The sequence below is a fragment of the Acartia tonsa genome, chromosome 8 (assembly GCF_053477335.1).
Source record: "Acartia tonsa isolate MP-2025a chromosome 8, ASM5347733v1, whole genome shotgun sequence".
Classification (NCBI taxonomy): domain Eukaryota; kingdom Metazoa; phylum Arthropoda; class Copepoda; order Calanoida; family Acartiidae; genus Acartia; species Acartia tonsa.
Genome location: NC_137267.1, coordinates 32799890 through 32827327, shown reverse-complemented (window position 1 = coordinate 32827327; position 27438 = coordinate 32799890). Strand labels below are relative to the sequence as shown.

Below are 27438 nucleotides of genomic sequence, written 5' to 3'. Positions count from 1 at the left end.
TTTAAACTGAAAATAATATCTTAATAAGCTGTAACTATAAACAGATAAAAATATTATTTAGCGCTGCCAACTGCCATTTTACCGCCAAAATTGGCGGTTTCCATTATTTTTCATTTTTCGGCAATGGTCAGAAAAGGTATTTTTTTGTTATAAAAAATAATAGTTCGTCATAAAATTTGGTTTTCTTATCTTTAAAATTGGCTGCTCTATAGCAGTTTTAATATTTAGCAGCTGGCCGAAAAAGTAATTTTTCTAATTACATGAACCACCAGAAAAAAGTTTTACGTCTCTATCTGTAACAGGAGCTGAGATAGAGGGGGGGATCTGTTAGGGAGTTAAGAAGGGGTACAGAAGTTTAACTGCCTGTTTTTGCCGGTTTTGGTGCTGGAAGCGCCAATTTTTTTTTAACTGAGAATAATATCCTAATAAGTTGTAACTATAAACAGTGAAAAAAGGGACAAAAAAAGATAATTTTTAGGCCTTTTCAAAAGGCAGTTTTGAAATCCCGTTATTTCATAAAAAAAATTTAAAATGCTTAGAGAATGGCTTGGAAGGTGAATTTAGGTGTTCTGCATATTTCAACTTAAACACATAAGGCCTAAGATATGATATCCTAAAAATCTTTTGTCAAAGTCTACTCTACACCTAGCGCTGGCGATTTCATTTTTCACAGGTATAAAATGCATGATTTTAGAAAACTGACTGGCGCTAGGTGTAGAGTAGACTTTGACAAAAGATTTTTAGGATATAATATCTTTGGCCTTATGTGTTTAAATTGAAATATGCAGAAGAGCTTAAAACCTGCACATTACTGAGATATTATTAAAACCGCCGTGCTACCGTTATTTGTTGATATTTTACATGCCTGGCGCTAGGTCGCCAGTAGAGATAAAGAGCTGAAATTTTGTACATGTATTTCTAGGCCCCTAAATTAACTTTTTAGGTTAGCAGAAGAATGAAATTCGAGAAAGGGTATTTTCATGAAAAGATCTAATAGGTATCTTTAATATAAACCACCAAACCAATTGGGTTATTCTCTTCAGGGTATATACTGATGGTCCTGTGGTGGTTTTAAGCTATTTCCTTGGTGGGTGGTACACCCCCAAACTCCCCAAAAATGAAAATTCCCCCCCCCCAAAAAAAGGGAAAAAAATCTGGGGAAACTACTTCATATAAATTATGGGCGCAGCACCAGAAATTTTTTTTTAAATTTTTTTAAAACACCTCATGGGGCAAAGCCCCTAGAGGCTAGGGGCAAAGCCGCTAGTAAATATATAAAGTAGAAGAGTGATTGATATCTGTAATTTGTATGTCTCGTTTACGGCTGTCTTGTTCATTTCAAAGGTTTAAAGAAGATTTGTATTGGTCCATTTAGAGGAACACAGTAATAGTGTCTGACTGATTATGACGTAACAAAAAAATTAGCCAATGAGAGGCCACTATAAATTTTACCATAGGTCAATAACGGCCTCTCATTGGCTAATTTTTTTTGTTACGTCATAATCAGTCAGACACTATTACTGTGTTCCTTCAAAGAAGGAAGGGTACATAACCCCCACCCCCCCCCTCCCTCCGAGATTAGGCCCAGGAAAAACCTTACTCCATCAGTATTAAAGACATATGTTATATTCTGGAATACCCCAAAAGCTAGGGGCAAAGCATAAAACTTTGGAGCCATTATTAATTGTTATATCGTGTAATCTTGCCATATCATGTTTGGGTAATTCAAATGCACTTCAACACTGTGGGAAAAATCATGTCAAATTTGGAAATTAGAAAAAAAGGAATCTTCAAAATGGATTGAAATACAATTTTTTACCACATTCAAAGTAATCATTTTGTTTAACAAAATTTTGTTTGTAGAACAAGATAGTTTTCTTCATGAGCAATTCTCTTTAAAACAAATTTGAAATTAAACTCTCAAAATATCCTATGGTCGAGATTAGATTTTATTAAAATATTTATGTATAACAAGGATGACAACATCCATAAAAGCGAAGCACTGAAACGGTAGGACAAACAGACATTAACACTTATATAGTGTCAGAACTGAATAATCAGAATATGAATGTATAAGAGTCGAAGCAAAATTGTAAGTAAATTTGCAGAAAACTGCTTGATACAGGATGATGTTTATGAACATACTTACATTTTAGGACTTGATTATAGAGTTGCTTCGCCTAAAACATTATACTTTGTTGTCCCAGTAATCAGTATACAAAAAATCAGATCTATCGGATGATTAGATCACATAAAAATTTGTTGTTAAAAAAGTAAAAAAATCAACATGTTAAAAATGAACGTACGGACATTCTGGTAATGATTATAGAGTTGCTACGCTTTCTAAATCGTACCTAACCACTAAAGGAATCACCATGCAAAGGTTTTAAATCGATAGGACAATTCTAACATGCCTAAATTAACGAAAAAAGCTATCCGTTACGGACGTACGGACGGACCGACCTTAATTATAGAAAAGCTTTGCTTTTAAAAAGGTTTCGTTTATAATAAACTAATTAAAAATACCCATAAAAATCAATCTGGGTCTTACGAATTAAATTAGTGTTTTCCCTTAAAGTGGATAGTCGATCACTGAACCCCTCCCCTTATTTTAACATAAATTGAAAATAAGTCAGCGGAGAAATCAGCGCTAGCAAAATCCCCGCAAGGTTAGGGTATTCTACAGGTGGAAAAAAAACAATTCCGCCTTCCTTATTTTAAATTTATTTATGCAAGTATGGATCTGTGCTTGCTTTGCTTTTTGAGCGAAAGCACCATAAATGCTCTGAGATTGTCTACGAGTGAAGTGCGTCATCAAGGAGGTGATGAGTACGAATCTCGGCTTAAACCACGCCATAACTAATTACTGTAAAAGTTTTGTCTGCAGCAGATATGTCAGATGTGCGACATTAATGGTAAGTGCAGAAGGAATGCCTTGGCCTAAAACAGCCGAACCTAATGGCCATTCATAGTATTGCCATTCAGGCAAAGGATGTGCAATCAAAGGGTTGATTGTCTGCAATAGTTAGAACGTTATATGCATTAAACTCGTATAGCCTCCCTCTAGCCCCAATATAATAATGAAAAAGATGTTATTATTTGTAAAAGAGTAGATTCGCTATCAAAAATATAATGAGTTTTTATTGAGCCTGATTATAATGATAGGCGGCATATTAGTTGAATAACGGTGCCCAAGTTCAAAAGGTTCTCAAAATATTTTTTTATTAATGATGAATAGTCTATTCTAGATTGAAAGGGAAACATATTTTCAAGAAGAAAAGAATTTGGTGCGTAACTTCATTAAAATTTATCTTTTAAAAGAAAAAGTAAAAAGCTGAGGTTGGGCTCATTTAAGTTATAAACCTTCCCCGGACCTATGAGAAGCTTCATTGTAAAGTAGAAACATATCGTTTCATCGGTTAGCGGGATTCTTGGGACAAACAGACACACACCCTGTTACTTTTATAAATACAATTATATGTAAAAAGTAAATTTTTTTTATTGGTTTAAGTTCATATTAAGATTTCCTTTTTATGGAAACTTTACATTAATTTTCGGGGTAGATATAATTATTAGGAACCTAGTAATAGTGACTAACTTTTTATCTTTGGGACGTAACAAAAATCCATCTCTTTTTTAGGGGTTTCCTTTCCCACCTCCCCTCTCATCCTTCAATTTTTGTTACGTCACAAAGATAATAAGTTAGACACTATTACTAATTTCAATTATTAGCTTTTCTTGGAAGTCCTGGAATGGTTTTAAGCTATTCTTAATGAGATTTTGCCTTGATTTGCGGCTTCTGATATGGTTTTTAGTTTTTACCTACCGTTTTTTATTCTGAACATTGATATTTGTCCTTAAACCTTTGGTTTTATTAATGAATATATGTTGGTGTGCCGAGAATTCCGCATAATATCAATTCTGAAAGTGTTTCAATATTTCCACAAGTTATTTACAATTACCAATAACAAAGTTAGGAGTTGTGTCTGTCTGTGTAGCAAAGTATTTCGGCATTTGCTGAATGAATAGGATTCTACTTTACAGTGGAGCTTTTCTTAGGCCTAGTGAAGGTTTATTACAATATTAGGGGAGGGTACCTCCAAGAAAAATACGCGCCCAAAAATATGTTTAACATGGAAGGATAACTTAATAGTATGAGTAAGAAAAATATAGAAAGTCAAAATGGCTCATAGATTTGTTCTTTAGGAACACAGTGCAAGGCCATAAAACTGGTTAGAAGTTATACACAATTTGTTACAAAAGTGCAGCTTTTTTCATTACATAAATATGACAAGTCATCTGAAAATAATATCCAAAAAATTGTTGTTCGTATTATTGGATTAAATTAGTTTTGTCTCAATATAATTAAAACTCTTTGTCTGCTAGTAATTACTTGAATAATCTTTTTTAGCTAGGTTTGTGTTGTTTGTAATGAAATGCGCTATTGAAGACACACTATATATGTTCCATGCATTTAATTATACATTATTTAAAGGGAAGCTTTAATACAATAATAGTTATTTCTCGCATCGTATTATAAACGGCTTTCCGCGGATATAGAATATACAATTATAAGATTAAAACTATTTTTTTAGCCCCGAGGTGCCGAAGGCACCGGCTAAAAAAACTGATTTTAATCTTATGATTGTACATTTTTATATTCGTAGAAAGCTGGATATAATACGATGCTAGACATAGTTTTTTCGTATGGATGAGAACCGGTTCCTATCCACCGGATTCGAATGAATACGATAAAGATCTTTAAGTTTTTATGTATTGCGTAACTCCCCTAAATATCACCCCTAAATATTTATTTTTGTTTTATTGTTCAAAGGATATTTTTTTTTTGGGGGGGGGGGGGGGGTGGGGTGGGAGAGGTTGGTTGGTTCCTTGGCTATGTCTCTGCGGGATTGACCTAATTATTACTTAACTTAAGTTTTGAAACTTAACCTTAACCAATACTTATATTTAAGAACAGGTTTATCAATGTAGATTTCAAATTCTTGCTAATTTTCGTAGCAAAAATAAAAAAAGTAATTTCTAAACAAAAATTAGCTTTTTAATATCTTTCAGTATATTATTTAAGAACATAACTGACTTGTGTAAATTATGAAAAACAAGTTAAACCTACAAGTTTTAATTTATATTTTATAATATCAACCTGGTTTAATTATTGTTTAAACCAGTGCAGTGGTCGGCGGCCGCAAGTAAACTACCAATAAGGCATATAGAACTCGACATTTTATTGCTTTAAATCAGCTGGTTAAGTTTTCTAAATTAATCCCATAATACAAAGTAGTAAGGTTTCATGTTTGTAACTGTAGATATCGGAAATGGTCGTTCTAATCAGATTATACTTCTCAGGGAAGCTTTATAATTGTCTTGGGGTGTTTTTTTTTGCTATTTATTACTATCCCCTTACTCTCCCTTTCATGCCAGGGAAGCACTTATTTTTTTTTATATGGCAATCATTTCGTTCAGTTCAAACGGGTATCCTAAGCGCGGCTTACGCGCGAATGTCGAGCCCTGGTTTAAAAATACATAACTAATTAGCTCAGTCTAATTATCATAAATTTATGGGGATTATCTTTTGGAAATTGCGCTGTAGTAATAAAGTATTCAAAAGAATAAAGTTTGATAGTGATACATGACTACAAAAATAAAAACGTCCATTATAAAGGGTGTACAAAAATGCCTAGATTTTTAAAATTCAAACTGCGCAGCTAGTGTTAATAGTAGGAAAAAGTTATGCCTACCGTTAGAACCGTAGGAGCTACGTGTTAAAATGTCCAACTGACTTAGAACTTGACTTAATTATTTACTGAGTATATTTGCGATAACTTTTATTTAATGAAATCTTGCAATTTTTAACATGTACAAAACGGCCTGCTTAATTGCTTCAAGATCCATGTCAGATCTATATAGGAAATAAATGTCTATAAACGAGCTCAAGTTTTCCAAGGAATATTTGTTTAAAACTCATAGTGCTCCAATAATCCATAATAAACTCTCATTGCCCAGAACGATAAGACCCATTATTTTACTTTATTAAAAATAAATTTCTTTTTTTAATTTCATGTTGCTATTTACCTTATATCAATGTATTTAATTTCTAATCATAAAAAAAGAAAATCTAAATTTATAATATAATAAATTTAAGAAAACTCTGTTTTAAAAGAATTCGATTATGGCGACACTTTGTGTGTTCAAATATTAAACTAAACATTAACCCTTTGGTGATGGAAATGTAAAGAAAAAAATATAATTTAAAAAATCTTTTTAAAATCATTTAGATTATTAAATATTTACTTTCTTTTAGATAGTAATGCCGGGTGAGGAAAATAGATTTATTGAGAAATAGATATGCATATAGAAAACTAGCCAATAGGGAGATAATTATATCGAGCCAACTCTAGTATATATATATATATCATATTTCAAACATTTTATTTTCATAAGCGACGTTTATAAACACAAAATAAATGACTGTAAGTGATTTTATCTTTAATAGCCGCTAAGAAAATGACATTCCTCTCATGTAATTTCTTACTCCATGGTGCTGTGTAATGGTCAGACAAACGGTCAAAGAAAATTAAAATGTTGGTGATGATTGGTTACATAATTGTTTAGGAGAAATTTCAGACATTTATCACTAATAGCAACTGTCATATTTCCCCTATGGTATATATACAGATATCAGATGATGTCTGTGCAAATTTTAAAAACGCCAAGTCACACAAAAAGTGTATTACAACATTAATCTTCACCCTACACCATCTAATCATGTTTAAGATGCAACCATATACTTGATAGAAGCGCTGCTACACTACAACTCAATTCAGCAGTCCGTATATCCGTCTTAAATGTTCCTGAACAAGAATGACAACATCCATCCATAAAAACAAAAGTCAACAAATCAGACATACTAACAAACATTGATGTTAAATATTGTGGTCAAAAAAGTAAAAAGAAATCAGCACGTTATAAATTTACCTTTGGACTTCTCTAATTATAGAAAAGTCCAGCAAGATTCAATAAAATATTTTTCAAGAAATGAGGCCATATGTTTTTGCCCCATTGATATTTTTAATGTCAGCGGGGTGGATACCCTCCACACACCTTCTGAAAACTAAAAAAACTACCTCCGACATTTGCTGTACTATGAGGTGTAGACTCTTGTCAAGGTGGTGGACACCTAAGGAAGGGAGTGAGGTAGATGAATACACCACCCTTCTGCACGCTTCTGGTTATAATCTTTGATGTCGTCTAAATCGTAGTATTGATTTTACGCATTTAAGTAAAAGTCTAAAGTCCATTTTGAATTTCTAAAATTAGATTGAGAAATAAACTTGATTTTATATTACGTGTTTGTATTTTACAGCCTTGTAAAAAGCGCATCTTTTCTATCATTGCGTTAGAAGGGTAACTTTTAAAAATAGGAAACGCCCTTTAAAAGGCGATGTCAAGAAAGGGACTACACACAAATATTCTTTAAATACTTAATTGGAGGTATTTTTAAAAATCTTGATTGGTTGGTTAAAATTAGCCTCTAGAAGGGTTAATTTTATCTGTCATCATTGGGGAATGGGGTGTACATCAATTTTTCATCCATTGTCTTATTCTTTCAGATATCTGTTTTATAAAAGGGTTTAGACACACATCTCTGTAATATTTTGTAATAGAACGTCGATTTCTAAATAGATGGGAGACGCGCGGCTGACGGTCCCTGATTTCTAGGTTGTAGACTCGCGGCTGCCGAGCCCTGATTAATTCTGATTAAATGTTTAATTAAACAATTTTTGGTGCGTAGATAATTTTAAGTTTTAATGAGGGAGGGAGGGGACATTGGGAATGTATACTAAACTAGCACACAAAAATATTTATAACCACCTTATCTTATTCGATGATTCAAAAACTTTGGGTACTTTTCATGAATTTGGCTAAACCTTTTAACCAATAATTCAAATCTACAGAAGGGATAATCTTGTATATTCTCATTTGGGATTTATATCAATTTATCGTCCATTGTCTTAAACCTTAATATCCCTGGTTTGACGAAGCCCAATCTGTCCCACTTTTGAGCAAGACGATTCCTATATGACGTCATATAAAGGGAAAAGAAAAAGGGAAGGGGGGGGGGAGAAAATCTCTTCAAAAGAGATGGGAGAAAAGGGAATCGTCTTGCTCAAAAGTGGGACAGATTGGGCTTCGTCCCTGGTTTAATTAATGTTTACTTTTCTCTTTGAAACAATAAATAAAAGTGAGAGGTCGAATGAAACCCCCCACCACGTCAAGTGTCCCAAGAGGCCTCTTAGTGCGTAGCAGTTGGTTAATGATATTAGAACAAGTATAAATATTGCTGTAGGTAGAGCAGCAACATCACATTTTCAATAAGACAAAGGGATAAGACAATGGACTTTACTTTACCCCTTATGAACATTTTAAAAGTTTAGACACGGGTTGGATGTAAAATAAAATAAAGGTATCCAAAGTTTGAGTCAACGAATAATATAACGTGTTTATTAAAATTTTAATAGTGTCCAAACTTTTTAACCAATAATTCTAAACCACAGAAGTAATTTAATAGTAATTTTGTTTATCATAATTGAGGAAGTATTTAAATCTATCATCTATTGTCTTATCCCTAAAGATATCTGCGTTAGTGGCTTTAGAGTCATGATTATTTTGACGTTTTTTACTAGATTGACAAGCACACAAATCGTAGTTTTATTTAGGCTGCAAAAAAGTATTTATATCGCTATTTTTAAACATAAGCGTAATTCGTAATATGTAATAGTATTTTTGTCTGCAAAATACGCATTTGTACTAGTTTAGAAGCTGGTCTACAAGTAAGTTAATATGTCTGTCAGTTTATGAAGAATTTTGGACTCATAACTACAGTTTCCCTCAAAGTGCTAAGTCGAGCACAAAACCCAGGGATCCATAAGATAAATCCATGATTTTTTAAAACAGAGGATTTATTTCTTTTATTGTGATGATTTAGGGTTTGTAATAAACACATATATTGCCATTAAATTTTATCGAAACGTATTTTATTGCTCATTTCATCATATCTAGACGGCTTAGTAGGGCTTTTGCTTATTTTTGGTTGTAAAAAGATGTAATAAAAGAGGGAAGGGTATATGTATGTTCAATCTTTCAATTCAAATCAATCTCCCCTCCAATTTTAAAATCATTGATACGCCCTAGGTCTAGACAGATTTGCGATAGCTAGAAGCCACTTGTAAACTTTATAAGCGATTTTCTTGGGAGGGTGGTAGTATTCTCCCCAAAAATATTTATAAACCTTTCCAGGATTTATGAGGTCTACATTGTAAAGGAGAACCATATAGGATTAGCGGTTAGGGATATCCTTAATCAATAAAATGTGACCTCTTCCCTTTCTTTTTTGGGAAAATATTTATATGGAAATTTTTGTTATAAACGAATTTATTTTTCTTGTTATTCAAATCTACATGCTATTAGTATTTATGTAAATAATTAATAGATTATCTATCTATTATTATCATTAATAGTGGATTGTCTGGATTTTCAAGTACAACTATACAAGGACAGTTTATCTATTAGTAGCTAAGCTAGACTAAAACATTGTTGTGACCATAGCCGTCCAAGGTAATTTCTCCCCCCTCCCCCCTGAACGTTGAAACATATTTACCGCCCCCAACAAAAAATATTAGATTACCCCCATCATATGTTAAAAACCCCTTATTTAACCCCCTTAAAAAAGCTTTTTTGTGACAGCTTAAAATTCTCTATAATGGTCAGCAACTGACATTCTAGAATAGTTAAGATTAATTTCTATCGGATTAAAACCGGTTTTGAGCATATTGAAAAATCATTATTATCATTTGTTGAACCTAACCACAGAAATCTGCTAAATAAATATCCTAACCATTTTTCTGTTCAAGAGTTAGGTTAATATCGTCTTACTTTGAACCATGGCCTAAAACAAGAAAATCCAGATTTTATTAAAATTATTTAAGTTGAAATGAATGCGGTGATTCTTGTTTCCCACTCTCTAAACGTGATTATTTGTATATCTATTGTGTTCAGGATTAAAAAGATGAGGCATCTTCAAAAAAAAATCTGGGGATAGTCCATTTCGTGACATCGCCTCTTAAGGGGCGGTTTGTCGTATTTTCACAGTAGCTTTTGATAGGTTATCTTAGGTTAGGTGATTGCCCCGCAGGGATAGAGCTCCCGGGAGAAAAGCTGCTGTGAAAATACGACGAAACGCCCCTCAAAATAGCATAAAACTTACCTTACTCTATTGTTAAGTTTCCTTGCAAAGCCTAGATAAACAGGTTCATCTGTTTTCAAGATCTTACTGAACTTAATACATAAACTCTAACTTCTTAGTAAAAAGCATTCCTAATACCTTTAATTTATACTTCTTTTTATCAAGATTTCATAGTACAAGTTGATCAAGTATAAATGAATTCCCATTTTAATCAATTTGAACTTTGAAAAACCCTACTTTTCATGGTGTAGAATTTCTTAAAAAAATCATACTAAAATCTACTTTATTGAAGCATTTATAGTTTATACTATATTGTTTAAACTAGAATAACTTTTTCTTCTTTGGAATTTTACTTCTGATGTGAATTTTGACCGTCAGATTGTCCTACTCATCATGATTGTTGAGAAGCTATAAAAATTAAGGTCAAATGTAAAAAATAAAGGGTTAACCTGACCTAATTAAGGCACTGTCGTGAAACTGTAAGTACAACTAGCTTATTCCTGTTATTTAATTGCCAGCCTTAGCACATTTAGTTTAACCCAACTTTGGGAACTAGAATCCAACAGAATGACGTCAATAGATAACTAGAAATCTCTCTTATATATAATCAAATTATTTTATATCACATCAAATTTGAATCTGAGCTGAAACTGAAAAGTTATCCAAAAAGTAAGTTAGTTTCTTTTTGTTATCATGTATTGAGAAATTTATTTTATTAGAGTGTCTCAAAAAAGTTTTTCTTCACAAAAGTAAAACTAGTTAACTTTCAAATCATAAATTTTTCAAAATGTTTACAATCAGACTGTATATATCGTTTTTTCTATTACATAACATTTAATTATAATTTACAATACATAAATGTTAAACCATTATCAAACTGGTTAAAGACAACATACACAAAAACTTTCCAATAGTCAATTAAAATGACTTTTTCATATTCAAATTTTTATAATCCAAGTTTCTAGAATCAAGTTTTTATCAAATATTTTATAAAAAATTTACTTTAAAAATTAACAAAAAAATATGTAATTTTTTAGAACCACCAAAAATCACCAACATGAAGCTTATCTTAATCTTTGGATTTTTGATACTTGTGCTAGTAAACTTAACTATGGCTCTTCCTGCTGAGTTTGACTTCATTGAGGTAAAACAAATTTCAGACATCAATATTCTTTACTTATGTCTGACATGGGTTTAGTGAAATTGTCACATTATATAAAGTAAACGTAAAATTAGAACTAAATTTTGTTGATTTTTTAGTAGCGAAGCTACTCTATAATTCACTTTGTTAGTAGCGAAGCTACTCTATATTTCACTTTGTTCGTCCGTCCGTCAGTCCCTCCGTCAGTCCGCAACGCTATGGGGGAAATGGGATTTACTCAGCTCCTATGAAAGATAGAATGCTGAAATTTTTTGACAACATTCCTATCATTAAGGAGCACAATTGACTATAAAACATCATTGGCGGTCAGACCGCTTTTTAGCAGGTTTTAGGCTATTTTTGTATTTTTCACATTTTCACTCTATATCTTCAGTGTTTATGGTGCGATTTTCAAAATTTTTTCAGTTATAGATATCTAAATTAAATTTCCAGTTGTTTAAAGAAAATAACTTTGACGGTCAGACTGCCTTTAAGCAGGTTTTAGGCTATTTTTGTATATTTCACACATTTTTCCATATCTTTGGTGTTCATGGTCCGATTTCCAAAATTTTTTTAGTTATAGATATCAAAATAAAATTTCCTGTTCTTTAAAGAAAACAACTATGACAGTCAGACTGCCTTTCAGCAGGTTTTAGGCTATTTTTGTATTTTTCACATTTTTCTCCATATCTTTGGTGTTTATGGTACAATTTCCAAAATTTTTTCAGTTATACATATCAAAATTAAATTTCCTGTTGTTTAAAAAAACAACCATGACGGTCAGACTTCCTTTTTGCAGGTTTTTGGCCATTTTTAAATTTTTCCATATCTTTGATGTATATAGTCCAATTTTCCAATTTTTTTTTAAGTTGGGGATTTAAAAATTAAATTTCCTGTCGTTAAAGAAAACAAGCATGGGGGTCAGACTGCCTTTTAGCAGGTTTTTACTATTTTTATATGTTTTACATATTTCTCCATATCTTTGGCGTTTTTGGTCCAATTTTAAAACTTTTTTGGGATATCATTATCAAAATAATTTTTCCCATTGCTATGAGCATCTTTTATGTAATTTACTTTGACTGTCATCATTATACAAAATAAAACAGGGTTTCGTGTTTATTTTCTCCAATAAATCAATTAATAAATACACTTTAAATCTACTTGTACGTATTACCATCTATGATTTTATTTTTTGTGCTTCGCTACTTATGGATGTTGTCATCCTTGTTTTATAAATAGCTTTCTACAAACAAATGTTAAAGTTAAAACACAGTTTGATTAATTATTAATTTATTAATTTTACATTGGAAAAAAACATGCTTTTTTTGGGGTCTTTAATTAAATTTTTATTGATTGGTTTGTTAACTGGAGTAACTTTAAACACTTATTATATCTACGCAAGGGGTAATTTTGTGTATCATTATTGGGGATGTACCTCAATTTATTAGCCATTGTCTTATCCCTTTAGATCCCTGAAAATGTGTACTTTCTTAAGATATTAGAAATTGTATTATATTTCATGATAAAACCATATTATGTAATAAAAAAAAGTTGGAAATTCCAACATAATTATTGGACAAAATTTTAAATCTTGAGCAAAAACAATTTTAAATGCTTAGCTTGGAAAATATAAAGACAATAAGAATTAATTCATTTTTTAGGAAGTAGCATCCCCTGGAAGAAATAGAATATCCAAGGTGAGAGATTGTAAAGAAGGTTGTGTTATCAGAGATTGTAGAGGCAGAGATATTTGCTCTTATCCTAATGTATGGTAAGTATATTGTTTATGAATTTAAGCACTAAAATCATTTTTGAAATTGAAAAACATAATAGATATACATATGTATTAATAATCGCTACTAATGAGTTTTTTATTTTTAGTGTGAGATGCCCATGAGAAGAAACAATGAAACCAATTTAGAGCTCTGTGTACCTAAGAAATACCTACTGTTATGCTAAATACCAATGATACTCTCTAAATAGTTTGTAATTTATTAGAATATTGTATGTAAATATGTACAAATAAATTTGATTACCATTTGATAATGTTTATCACTTCAAACTATGGAAAAATCCTGAAAATTAAGTAACAGGATCTCTGTGGTTGTTGGTGTCTGTCTGTACAAAAAAAAGATCTTGAAAGTTTATATTTTTTGGGGGGTAGGGTACCACCACCCTTGTGAGAGAAATCCCCACTGACCCGATTTGATTCTACTCTTCAGGAAATATACCTACTGGTCCAGTGGTGGTTTTAGGCTATTTTCTTGTGGGGTGGGACACCCCCATTCCCCCAAAAACAAAAAAATACCCCCTCCCCAATTTTTTTTAAAAGAATTTTTTTCTCATATATTTTGGGAATACGCCATTTATTCGCAAAAAATTTGCAACCCATTCACAATTTTTTTGGCTGGGTAGGTAATAGATGATGTAATGATTTCCATACTCACATAATTTTTTTTAGGCACATGCCTAACATTATTTTTAATTACCTTTTGGGGCAAAGCCATATAGTTATAAAGTCTTCAAGATTTCAACAAAAACATTTTCTCTAAACAATGTGGTTTAAAAAAAATACAATTTAAAATCTATAACACGTGTATGTATATAGTAACATTATATACATTAGTGAAAATAAATTTATAAAGAATGATGGTATAAAAAATAATATTTTTGAACATAATTAAATTCAAAACTCTTATCCTAACCAAAATCAAAATACTTGTACAAAACAATTTGATATCAAATTTGATGAAATACCATTTACCTATAGAAACAAAAATCATCTTAACATTTTGATGATTTAACTCTGCTCTTTTCATAAACTCTCAGTCAATTACTGGGGAGAAGATGGTTTAATATCATTATTATTAGTAGCGAAGCTACTCTATAATTCGAAATGTCCGTCCGTCTGTCTGTCCGTCTGAGACAAATAGGGGAAATGTGATTTTCTCGGCTCCTAGAAAAGATAGACAGCTGAAATTTTTAGTGAAGATTCTTATAACATATGCCCATCTAATCTATACATTATTTTGTCCATCTGTCTGTTGTTTGGGGTGCTAGATCGATTCCTAGATTTTCATGTTTTCGTAATTTTCTCAACTCCTTTTTAAGATAATGGGCTGAAATTTTCAGGGATTGCCTAAAATTACATTCTACATATTTTCTTTAAGTTTTATTACGGTTTATATATTAGTTGGGGTGCTAGATTGATTCCTAGGTTTTTAGATTTTCTATGGTTTTCTCGATTCCTATTCATGATTTGCGGCTGAAATTATCAGGAATTGAATATGCTCATATTCTACATATTTTTATCATGTTTCATTAAGATTTGTCGATAAATTGCGATGCTAGATCGATTCCTAGATTTTCGTGATTTTTAAGGTTGCGTGATTTTTAAGGTTTCCTTATCTTCCTATTTTATCAAAATTAATGTTTATTGTATGAAACTGCTTTTTAGTAATTTTTTTTTCGATATCTATTCATAATTATTGAGCTTCGCTACTTATGGATGTTGTCATCCTTGTTATATTATAAAATTTTGGCAAAAGGGTAAATATTTCTAAAATATCTGTATGTTGCTAAAATTTTACTTGAAACAATCTCCTGCTCCATATATATATCTTAACCAAATCTAATTAATTGGACCATTAAACATTCTTGTTTGATTTTTATCCTATTATATAAAGTAATAAGTTTTTTTTGTCTGTACCGAAGGATATTGCTAACTGCTGAACCAATCGGGTTCTCCTTAAGAGGGTAGCATCTCAGAGGTCCTGGGTAGGCTTATAACTTTTGGGGAGAGGATACCACCACCCTTCCAAAAGAAAACAAAAAAAAACATTTAAAGTGCCACTAGAGGCCTCTAGGGGGTGTAGCTGCTAGTTATTGATAAAGCTATAACATTCTTTATGCTTTTGCTTTAAAAAGGATAAGGGAGAGAATAATGAATAGTTTTATAAGTGTTCCAGTTACAAAACAAAAATCTTCAGACATTTTCCCATAAAAATTATGTGTTACTGTCTCTTGTTTGAAATATTGCAATAATAAACAGTCTAGTAACTTAAGTTAGCATTCTCAGTAGCATGCTGTAGGGGGGTATATCCACCCTTCTTGATCTAATGTTTATCTTAGTTCTCTAAAGAAAAAAAACGGGTATAGTCCTTTCCACGACATCCCTCCATAAGGAGCGATTCTTCGTATTTTTAAATTGGCTTTTTATAGGTTATTTTAGGTTAGGTTAGGTTATATTGTGTTAGGTGATTGCCCCACAGGGTTAGGTAATTGGCCCCGCAGGGTTAGTGCCCCCCGCAGGGGCTAGAAATAGGAGAAAAGCTACTGTGAAAAATACGAAGAATCGCTCCTTATGGAGATATGTCGTGGAAAGGACTATACCCAAAAAAACTTGCCAGAATGTTGAATATTCTGATAAACAGCCCTCTACAATGTCTGTCTCATACCCTAAAACTCAACCCCCCTACCCCCTGATAAAATGTAGTACCATTATTGATATTATTTGCACCTTCCTGTATCAAAATTGCAATGCAAAGGGTGTATGAGAACTTTTCAGCATGTTTCATGCCTTTGAATTTTATCATTCTTGATTATTAAATTTTGTATAATGTAACTATTTGACTTACATAATTGCTAAGAAAATTAAAAATTATGGTGTAATTCTATGAACACTTTGATCATAAATTTTACTTTTGAGAAACAAGTTTCAAAGTCTAGATAGGGTAGTTTTCATACAGACCCTACAACATAATATAAAAGCTGGTGCACAAAACATCCAGCTTTATCCAGCTAAGTTACACATTGCATGTTGCATTTCTCTTTATCCAAAAACTTGAAACAATTATAATGACGTCAATGATTATCATTTTTCTATCTTATAAATATTCATCAATCTACAATTTCTTTTTAAATTCAGATTTAATCTTCAGCAGTAAAGTTACATTAAAGGTATGTCTTTTAATTAACTTTATCCATATTTACCCTTTTACTTCATTTGAATCAAGAATAATAAATTTATAGTGTATCAAAAGAGTTATTTAGTCCCATAACATATTTTTAAATATCAGAGTAGAGCAGTATACAAACCAATATAGATAATTCAGTTTAGTTAATACAATTTAGATTTAAATCAGGACCCTATATTTCATTTAGAAAAAATTTACATTTATATGTATGTTGCAATAGGAAGACATAATTTGTAATGAAAATAATTGTTTAAATCATGGTCAAAACCCAATTTTATATTTAGAACTCAAATCAACACTATGAGGCTGTCCTTGGTATTTATGTTTCTGATGGCTGTCTTGATTAGTGTATCTTCAGCTATACCCGCTCAGTATGATAGTTCATCAAGAACAAGAAGTAGGACATCAAGGATTACAGAGTGCAAAGAAGGTAAATACTTTTTGATAAAAAACAGCAAAATTTTCTCTTCAATGCAATGTAATAAAATTATATATGTTTATTGAATCTAGGTACATAATCATTAAATAATCTTATATTAACTTATATTATTAGGCTGTGTTATGAAGGATTGCAGGGGCAGAAATATTTGCTCTTATCCTAATACTAGAGTTGGCTCGATATAATTATCTCCCTATTGGCTAGTTTTCTATATGCATATCTATTTCTCAATAAATCTATTTTCCTCACCCGGCATTACTATCTAAAAGAAAGTAAATATTTAATAATTTAAATGATTTTAAAAAGATTTTTTAAATTATATTTTTTTCTTTACATTACCATCACTAAAGGGTTAATGATGTTGATTACAATTTTAGTTTAATATTTGACCACACAAAATGTCGCCACAATCGAATTCTTTTAAAACAGAGTTTTCTTAAATTTATTATATTATAAATTTAAATTTTCTCTTTTATGATTAGAAATTAAATACATCAATATAAGGTAAATAGCTACATGAAATAAAAAAAGGAATTTATTTTTAATAAAGTAAAATAATGAGTCTTATCGTTCTGGGCAATGAGAGTTTATTATCGATTATTGGAGCACTATGAGTTTTAGTCATATATTCCTTGGAAAACTTGAGCTCGTTTATAGACATTTATTTCCTATATAGATCTGACATGGATCTTGAAGCAAGTAAGCAGGCCGTTTTGTACATGTTAAAAATTGGAAGATTTCATTAAATAAAAGTTATCGCAAATATACTTAGTAAATATTGTAAGTTAATCATACTTTTTGATTATTTTTTGTAACAATACTATTGATATTTAAAAATATTCTACTTTGATTTGGTGAAAGTACAAAGTTTATAACTGTTTATTTTTTCAGTTTGAGATGTCCATGATCCAAAAACGCGGTTTGTGCTCTGTGTACCTAAAACATACCTTTAATTACAACACACTTATGTACCTAGCTTATTCATTTATTCAAATAATGTACTCTGGTGATTTTGCATAACAAAAAAAATATTCTTTTTTGGTATAGTAAAAAATTGTTTTTGCCTTTTTTGAAATTGATAAATTTTGTAAAAATGTAAAAAGGAAACCCCTTAATTAAATAAAAAATAATTAACTTCATTGCTGTGATAATTTTGATGATATTTATTTGTATAATTATTAAGGCATTATTGTTATTCTTGTTCTAAAATTATTTAAATTAGAAATATATGCTGAAAATCTTGATTCAATATAAAAAAAGTTGATTTATAGTACAAATACTTTATACACACGCAAGCCGCACGCCAACCAATAGTACATTTAACCATAAAGGATCTTTCATTGACATGATTGCCTATAGTTTAGATTGACACCAATTTCAAAAAGGGAATATTCGAAAGAAGTTGTATCAACTTTTTTGCTTTTTATTTAAGATAGCTAGCCGGTCCTTTCAGTAAGTAGTAGATGTAAAATTTTTCATAGAATTCAGATATGCAATCGGTTTTTTTGTAGACCTCTTATTTTTTAAGTAATTTAAGTTTTTTAAAAAAATAATTAAGTCGGTTTTAAGGTACTAAAACGCAACAAAATGAAAGAAGAAAATGGCCAGTATGAACAAAAATAGTAAGATCTTTAATTTGACACCTTACTTTTAAAATTCTGTTGAGTAATTATTGAAAAAATCTATTTTTTTAACCTCGGTTTAATAAAAACTTTAGACCTAAATATTTTCTCAAACAGACATAAAAAACATGGGTTCATATATACCTTTAGAATCAGAAAAATATTACGAATCTATTCTAAGCAAAATTGAAAAAGTTTTATAAAACTATAATAAAAAAAATAAGTTTATTTTAAGAATCATAATTTTCGGCTTTAAAGGGTTAGCTTAAACCAAACCTGAAAAAAACCTAAACAAAAGACAATGCAACGTAGCAGATATTTTTTAAACACAAGAAACAATAATGTATTTTTAACTGCATTGTTTTGAAGTTTATAAACAGACTGATGCATATTTGTTCATAATTTTTCATTCTTTACATGTTCTTTAATATCACTATATTTATTGTAGTATCTATTGTATATATTGTATGAACGTTCTCCTTTTTTTCTGGCAATTCTATAGGTTAATTTTATAGATTAAGCTTCCCGATTCGTCAATTTTTGCGATTTGTGATTGGCTAGTTTAGTAGTTACAATTCTTAAAATAACTTTTTTATTTTTTCTATTTTTTATTACAATTTTTTAAAACTTTTTCAATTTTGCTTACAATGGATTCATATTATTTTTCTCATTCTAATGGTATATATGAACCCATATTTTTATGTCTGTATGAGAAAATATTTAGGTTTAATGTTTTGATTAAACCGAGGTTAAAAAAATAGATTTTTTCAACAATTACTCAACAGAATTTTAAAAGTAAGGTGTCAAATTAAAGATCTTACTATTTTTGTTTATACTGGCTATTTTCTTCTTTTATTTTGTTGCGTTTTAGTACCTTAAAACCGACTTAATTATTTTTTTAAAAAACTTAAATTACTTAAAAAATAAGAGGTCTACAAAAAAAACGATTGCATATCTGAATTCTATGAAAAATTTTACATCTACTACTTACTGAAAGGACCGGCTAGCTATCTTAAAGGACGCCTGCAAAAAATACCACGCTTAAACTGCTGAAAGACTGCCACAAGTAGACCCAATACCCCAAATTTAAAGCCTTCAGCTTTAATAACAAAAAAGTTCTAGGCATTTCAAAAAAGCATTTTATATACAATGGAAATTTTGAAAGATTTCCGATGCTCATAAAAGAAAAAACAATACTAAATTACGTCGCCTAGACACAAAATTATAACCTTATCTTTGTCAGAAATTTAGATTGCCTGTAACTGATTACATTTTTACAATAAAAACACCACATTTTATAGTCCAAATCTATGAAAAAAATTCAATTTAAATTGCATTTTAAACAAACATCATAGCGGAAACAAAGGGGGAAACTTCTGCAAGCTCAGCTGTGATTGGTTGCTAAGCTGATACAGCCTTCTGATTGGTTACAGTACACTCGGTACAACGCAAGTTAAACTTAATTTTTTTTAATGATTTTGACTATAAAAATGGGTATTTTTATTGTAAATATATAATTAGTTACTGGCAATCTAAATTTATGACAAAAATAAGCTTATAATTTTGTTTCTAGGCCACGTAGTTTAATTTCAAAATTTCTAACATTAGCATTCAAATTCTTTCAAAATTTTCATTGTACATAAAATGTCAGTTTAAAATGCCTAGAACTTTTTTGTTATAGAAGCTGAAGGCTTTAAATTTTGGGTATTGGGTCTACTTGTGGCAGTCTTTCAGCAGTTAAAGCGTAGTATTCCTTGCAGGCTTCCTTTAAATAAAAAGCAAAAAAGTTGATACAACTTCTTTAAAATATTGAGTTAAACTAATGATAACCAGCTTATACCAAAAACGAAATTAATTCGAAAAAAATCATGAAACCTATACAATACATGGTTTTCAGCTGTCGTAGGGGGGCAACACATCGTAAAATTTACGACGTCTCCATTTGCCCCCCAAATATTATTTTAGACGGATTTCACTTCTTGGTTATACCTTATACCTGAATGATAACAGCCTTTTTAAAATATTTAATGAGCAATCCATACAAACCAAAGAAATCGAAAATTAGGAGGAGGGATTAGGAAAATTTTTCGTGAATTTGTGTTTTACTTTAGTTATATTACTGTTAGATTAGGTATATTGGGTGCTGGGTATCCCTGTATGGTTAGGACTCTGCAGTGGTAGGCAACGCAAGAGTACGCCCTTTCCCCAACATTGGTTAGGTATAAGAAATAAAACTACCCCCCCCCCCTCACTTATTTTTTCAGTTGGAAAAACCCTCCTCTATGCTTGCTTGCCACTTTGAGAGAAAGCACCAAATTATGCAATATTGGCGCAACTTATTCATTAGTAAATTAAAAATATTTATAAGTATGTAAAACAACCTCATGGAACATCCACTTGAGACAACTTTATCAGGAATCCAGTTTCTTGTCTTGTCTTATAAAGTTTTCTTTTCACCCATCACATCTAGACTAGGATGATTAGGTACACAAGTAGCGCACCAATACTTATATAAAAGTAACAGGATCTGTGTCTGTCTCTACGGAAGGATCCCAATAACCTCTGAACCAATATGGTTCTTCTTAACAGTGAAGCTTCGCGTATGTTTCAAGGAAGGTTTATTACTATTGGGGGGGGGGGGGGGGTGGGGTAGAACTACCCATCCCAACGAAATCTTACCTAAAAAATTACCTTCCCAATTATTTTTTTTCTTTCAGGAGGGCAATCGACTTCATTCCCCCCACACCTATAGGTCTTTAGAGGCGTGGCCGCTAGTTATAGCAAATAAAAGTTGCAAAAAAGGTTGAAAAAATCATGTTAAGAATCAGTCAAACAGTAAGTAAAATCATGTAAATATCTCTAATTTACCAGAACGTATAGACGGACATGACCTATATGAAAAGGAGCTGCGTTTTTAAAAACTTGAACCGATTCCAATGACGTCAATCTGTATTAGTTTTTACAAATATTTAAACGATCAAAAAACAGAATTTTATTAATTTTTTCATTTTTAAAACGTTTATCTTTTTGCCAGTTGAAACTTTTTTATTTTTAGTTGTAAACTAGCCCAATACTTGTTTATTATTAAATCCTACTAGTTCAGCAGTTAGCGAGATCTAATGTTTAGCTGGTTTTCGCTCAAAGCTAATACATTTTCTTTCAAACATAAATTAATTCGTTTTAATACGAATAAAATGTGAAGGAAATGTATCGCGAAATTAAAGTTTGAAATACCAGTCTCAATAATTACTAGTACGTATCAGAAAAATAAACTAAACTACATACTATTCTACACTGTAAAAAAATATCTTTTCTAAAAATGAAATTGACTACAATTTGAACAAATTAGATAGTACTTCAGGTTTGCACTCTAATCCATTCTCATTTATCATCTCTTTAGTCTAAGCTTGCGAAGCATTTCTTTAAGTATCTTCTTCTCTCACTCAGTCCAACAGAAGGGTTGTATTTCGTATTAGATTATATGTGATTAGAGTTCCCTTAGAGTTAAAACTATTAGAGTTTATTTGTATATTGTGTTTGATAACATATTCTTTTTTTTGCACCACATTTCTTTACATACAGAAATTTAGATATAGTTTATGCTTTGCCTCAAAGTTCTTATCGAGCAATTAGAACCATTTAAAACTCAGTATGACCTAACCTAAAGCAATAAAAAAAAACAAATAACCTTCAACTCACTTGAGGAAAACCGCTGAAAGGATTGTAGATTCATGCAACCACTTATGTTTCTCCCCAGGAATACCTCTAATAAATTTAAACTTTGAAATCAGAATTAAAAGATACAGGAACTAATTTTTTACAGTGTATGTAAATTCCAGGCTACAACTTTGTCTTGAACTTATATAATCCTGTATTTTCTAATACCAATGCTTTAGTCTTTACTCAACTGCGAGATAGGTATCACTCTTAAGTAGGCATTGGTCCCATATTAAATTTAAATTAATTTGTACTGTGGTATAGTTTTTCTATAATTTTCAAATTTATGTGTCTAATCTGAAAACTATGGGATTTATCAACTTTTTAAAGGGACTGTGAACGTAAATTTTTCTCATCTTAATATCAAATCTTAACATTATCTCATTCATAATATCTCACAGATAGAGCAAAACGCGCTTTTGTTTGCTTAAAAAACGGCTTCTTCCGACGATTTTTATAAGGTAAAGGGAAAGGAAGAAATTTTCCGTATTATATAAAATGTGCATTAAATTGCTTTTTTCTCCCATTATAGCTAAAATTAAACTTTTTCACATAGTTCTAGATTTTTCCTAACAGTTAAGCTGACTTTTAACATAATCCTTGCTTTAAACCAATGTATAGTTACTTAGAAATTGCTAAAATAAGCAATATTTTTTATTGAAAACCAATTACAATAACAAAGCTAGAAACAGGTTATTTTATTAGTATCCAATTAACTTTAGATGGCCCATCTCTCGCCCACCTTTAATTACAAATTTGTAAATAATAAAGACGCAATATTTCTTTATAAACAGTCTGATAAAAGTGTAAACTAATTCTCGAAAGTGGGTTATTTATTGTCCAACACAATAAAAAAGGATATTATTATTTTAAATAACCTATGAGATTCAACCCTTTGTAGACAGTGAGGTATTTTTTTGTCAATAATACAAATTTAAAATAGGTCTTTATTACCTAATTACTACGTTATAAAAAATCTAATTGGCAATTTTATATCATAAAATAAATCCTTAACAGTAAGTAAATTGTTTCAACTATATATGACAAGTTAAATATCCCTACAAACTTTATAAGAAACAAAAACGTTCAGATTTTCCCTGTTTTTTCCTTTTTCCCTTCCAAAATACCATAAAATCAATGCATTATTCCTGGATATTTTTGTTAATAGGACGTTTTTGGTTGATCAGAGTAGTGAACTGTGCTTAGAAAATGTTAAGATTTGATAATCAGATGAGAAATATTTACGTTCACACTCCCTTTAAAACCTTTTTTGGAGGTTAATTAAAATCCAATCGTTTCGTGTCTATTTCAGTTTTCATAGGAAAATCTGCACGTTTGTTTATTCACGTGTCTCGAATCCATGAAAAATAGCTTAAAATTGTCTAAGGATAATTATGGAACTTCCCTTTAAAGTAAAACCTTATCAATCTAGCCATTTAAAATATATTTAAATTGCAGTTTTCCCCAAAACGTTATAAATTTAAATTAAAAAACATATACCTACCTATTTTGATAATCCTTTCATATATAATAATGCCTTTAAAAAACATTTTGCTAACAGCTGAACTGATGTGGTTCTCCTTCCTTTGCAGTAAATTTACTAGGACCTAGAAATCTTTTATGTATTAAAATGAACATCCCAGAAAAAATCGCAAATCAATTTTTTGTTTGGAGGTTGATGGAACCCTCCCCCTAAATAGTTTTAAACCTCCCCTAATGCTAAATTGTCAGGGAGAACCATATCGGGTTAGCGATTACAATGATCTCTTGGTACAAATAGACAGACCAACAATCGACAGAAGACATCTTGTTACTTTTATATAAGAATAATACTCAAATAATGATTTATTAATTTATTTTCAGAAATTATAAAACTTACAAAAATGAAGCTTAGTATAATCTTTGGGTTCCTTGTGATTGCTATGATTAATATGTGCTTAAGTCAAGAAGATATCCCAGATGATGGCCTGGAGGATGAAGATTTTGATGAATGCGATTTTTTGGCGGTAAAAAATCGACACTTCACTTCACATTTTAGTTAAATATTAAAAAAAAGTTAAATTAAAGGTCCTATGACAAACGCAGGAGTGGACACTTAACCTAACCTAACCTAACCTATTTTAGACCTTCTTTTAGGTTTTTTTAATGCATAACCCCTGCGGGGGGCTTATTTGTACATTCATATCTTAACCTAACCTAATCTATATAGAAATACGTAATTAAATTAATATTTTAACACTCCTGTGTTTGGGACTCCAACGTTTGTCCTAGAACCAAATTAAATTAAAGTTAAAATATTTAATTTTTTTTTTTTGGGGGGGGGTGGGTTCTCTTAAGAAGGTGGTGGTTAGCTTACCCCAAATTTGCTTAAATCTTCCCTGGACTTATGAGAAGCCTCACTGTAAAAGAGAATCTTATTGGTCCAGCAGTTAGCGAGATCTTAATCTACAAACACACAGACTGATAGACATCCTGTTACTTTTATTAATATAATACTATATAAAATACTAGCGGCTACGCCCCTAGTGGCCTCTAGTGGGCACTTGAGGAGGAGAGAGTCAAATTTAATAACCCAATTTCTTATTTTAAATTTTAAAAGAAAAAGTAAAAAAAATTTTTTTGGGGGGGGGCGAAAATTTTTTTTTTGGGGGGGTGCCTCTTCCCTCATTTTTAATTTTAGTTAAAAACATTAAATTTTTTTTTATTTTTTTGGAGGGGGGGATTTTTCATTTTTTGGGGGGGTTGGGGGTGTCCCACCCCCCAAAAAATAGTTATAAACCTTCCCGGGACCTATAAGGAGCTACCCTGTTAAGGAGAACCCGATCGGTTCAGCTGTTAGCGAGATCCTTCGGTACAGACACACAGATACACAGACACACAGACATCCTGTTACTTTAGTATAAGGATATATTTATTTCCTGGCAGCGAAGTGTCGTTTCTGCTCCTTGCGCTCTCCACAAAACTTGAAATAAAATCCGCGTCATAGTTGCACCTATGGGTCAAGGCATCCTCCTTCAGGCCATTTATAACGTCTCTAGTATGATATATCTACTTTAGACTGGAACTCAGCAGAGCAAAAGAGTAATGTTGTGTCTACTGCTAAAAGCCCGCAGAAATAATAAGGATCAACCAGACTTTGACGATTGTGAACCAGGTAAAATTATTGTCCATTGGCCTAGCCCTATATCCTGGATAAATTTGCAATTTGCATCCAACTGTTTGTGGACCACAAACAAGCATTTTTTTTTATTCAAAACGAACGTCTTTACAATGCTCTTTTAGGTTAGTTTTTTAAAAAGGTTGAAAATTAGAAATAGTGTATTTCACTTAGTTTTAAAGAAGAATAAATCTAGTTTTCCCTGTGTCCAGCTGTTTGTGAGATCTTTCTAAACACATATTCAACTTGCTACTTAATAGTATAAAAGCGAATATGCCCCTAGCATCTAGGGCTCTCTATTCAAAGGGGTATTGGGGCAAAACAAATAGCTAAAAACCATTCTAAGGCTTTAATTTATAACAAAGACCTATAAGAAGCTTCCTTAAAAGGAGAACTCAATCAGAACAATGGTTATTGACATCTTAAGCTGCTGATAAAAAAAACCTTACTACTTTGAATAATAGGATGGAAATAGTAATGATTATATTTTTAGGATGTGAGCTGAAAAAATGTAGGGGTAGAGAAGTCTGTTCTTATCCTAATATTTGGTAAGCTTAAAATTAATATTCTAATCAATAAATAAATCTTTCATCCAAAATTTACATCTTCTATGGACTGTGCTTTAAAAGTTTTAATATATGAAAAGAACAACTGAAATTTTTCAATGCATTTTGTCAAACAAAAAAATATTTCCCCATTATATAACAATAATTCACAATGAACAATCACATTAACGTTAGGTAAATGAAAACAAAAAAATAGTTTTATAAGATTGAAATTTATAAATCGTTTCAGAAACTTATAAATTTGATCATAATCTATTTTTTCAGTTTAAGATGCCCGTAGCCATTTGATGAAGATAAAACTACTTTATGGGCTGTGTGTACTTTGTCACAATACCTGTATTTTTTCAGGGAAGTACGGATAGGTCAATAATAGGGGAGGAATTCATACTCAATCCCCCCCCCCCCTAATCTCTTTCTTTTCATGTAAATTTAAAATTATAGAAAAATACAAAATAGTTATTTATTATATTTGTATTATAGACAGCTTTCCGCGGATATTACAATTAAGGTTAAAACCCGATTTGTTAGCCCAGAGGGCCAAAGGCACGGGCTAGCGGAACTAGTATTATTTTTTTGATTTTTATATAAATATTCGTGGAGAATTGATTGTAAAACGATGCTATACATAATTTTTGTAGTGTGGCTGAGAACCGGATCTAATCGGTTTCGAAGCCATACTGGAAAAACTTTCTACAAATAAATTATTTTACTTTGATAGATCAATGATTAATACCCCTAAAGGATACTTTTATTCCTACTGACCTATCCCTACTTTCTGGTATTTTATTTTGCAATATACCTATGTACCTTATTGTATAAGTTATTTCAATAAATTTAGATAGTTAGATAAATTATTTTTAAAACTTTGAAATGTTATTATCATAATAGTTTTGTAGTAAATCAAATCAAATCGACGTAAATATCCAGCATACTATCTTTTACTAGTGGCTACGACCATAGAGGCCTCTAGGGGCACTTTATAGAGTGGGGTTCAAACTCTACTTTATATCTTAGTTTTTTAGAAAATGTAAAAAAATAAGAAGGTAACTTTCCAGGGGCGATTTCTCCCCAAAATATTTATAAACCTTCTTTAAACATATAAGAAGCTTTATTGAAAGGAGATACATATATGTCCGGCGGTTAGCGAGACTCTTAGGAAAAAACTTGCTAAAAAATTGACCTGATGTTTTCGAGATTTTTAGCAACATAAGCACAACTACTGATAATTAATTTGCGATTTTTAATTTTCTAACAGAATCTTGTGTATTCTTAATTTTTTTATTGAAATTTTGTAAATTTCCTTCGACCAGATTGAAAACTAGTCTATGTCGGGGATCTAAAGGGATGTAGATCAAGGAGGGAGGGGACATTGGGTTGGTTATTATACTAGTCCCCGAAGTTTTATAATATCATTTTCTTATTAATTGGCCTAACAACTTTTAAAACTTTTATTGGATTGGTTAATTCATTTAGTTCAATGTCCAAACGTTTCAACCAATAATTGTAATCTTTATGAGGGGTATGGATTTTTTGTCCATTTAGATCCCCGATATGTAGAT

The 27438-nt window shown here is 31.0% G+C and overlaps 3 long non-coding RNA genes across 3 annotated transcripts; all 3 read left to right on the top strand.

Moving 5' to 3' along the window:
• Positions 1–10751: 10751 nt before the first annotated feature.
• Positions 10752–13442, top strand: LOC145326742 (uncharacterized). Its single transcript, XR_013881945.1, has 4 exons — positions 10752–10930; positions 11299–11405; positions 13064–13173; positions 13284–13442. It is a non-coding gene; the product is annotated as an uncharacterized LOC145326742 (long non-coding RNA).
• Positions 13443–16316: 2874 nt separating this feature from the next.
• On the top strand, positions 16317–17017 carry LOC145326741 (uncharacterized). Its single transcript, XR_013881944.1, has 3 exons — positions 16317–16361; positions 16663–16808; positions 16932–17017. It is a non-coding gene; the product is annotated as an uncharacterized LOC145326741 (long non-coding RNA).
• Positions 17018–24023: 7006 nt separating this feature from the next.
• LOC145325512 (uncharacterized) lies at positions 24024–26720 on the top strand. The gene is made up of 4 exons (XR_013881502.1): positions 24024–24162; positions 25214–25310; positions 25807–25861; positions 26144–26720. It is a non-coding gene; the product is annotated as an uncharacterized LOC145325512 (long non-coding RNA).
• The last annotated feature ends 718 nt before the right edge of the window (positions 26721–27438 follow it).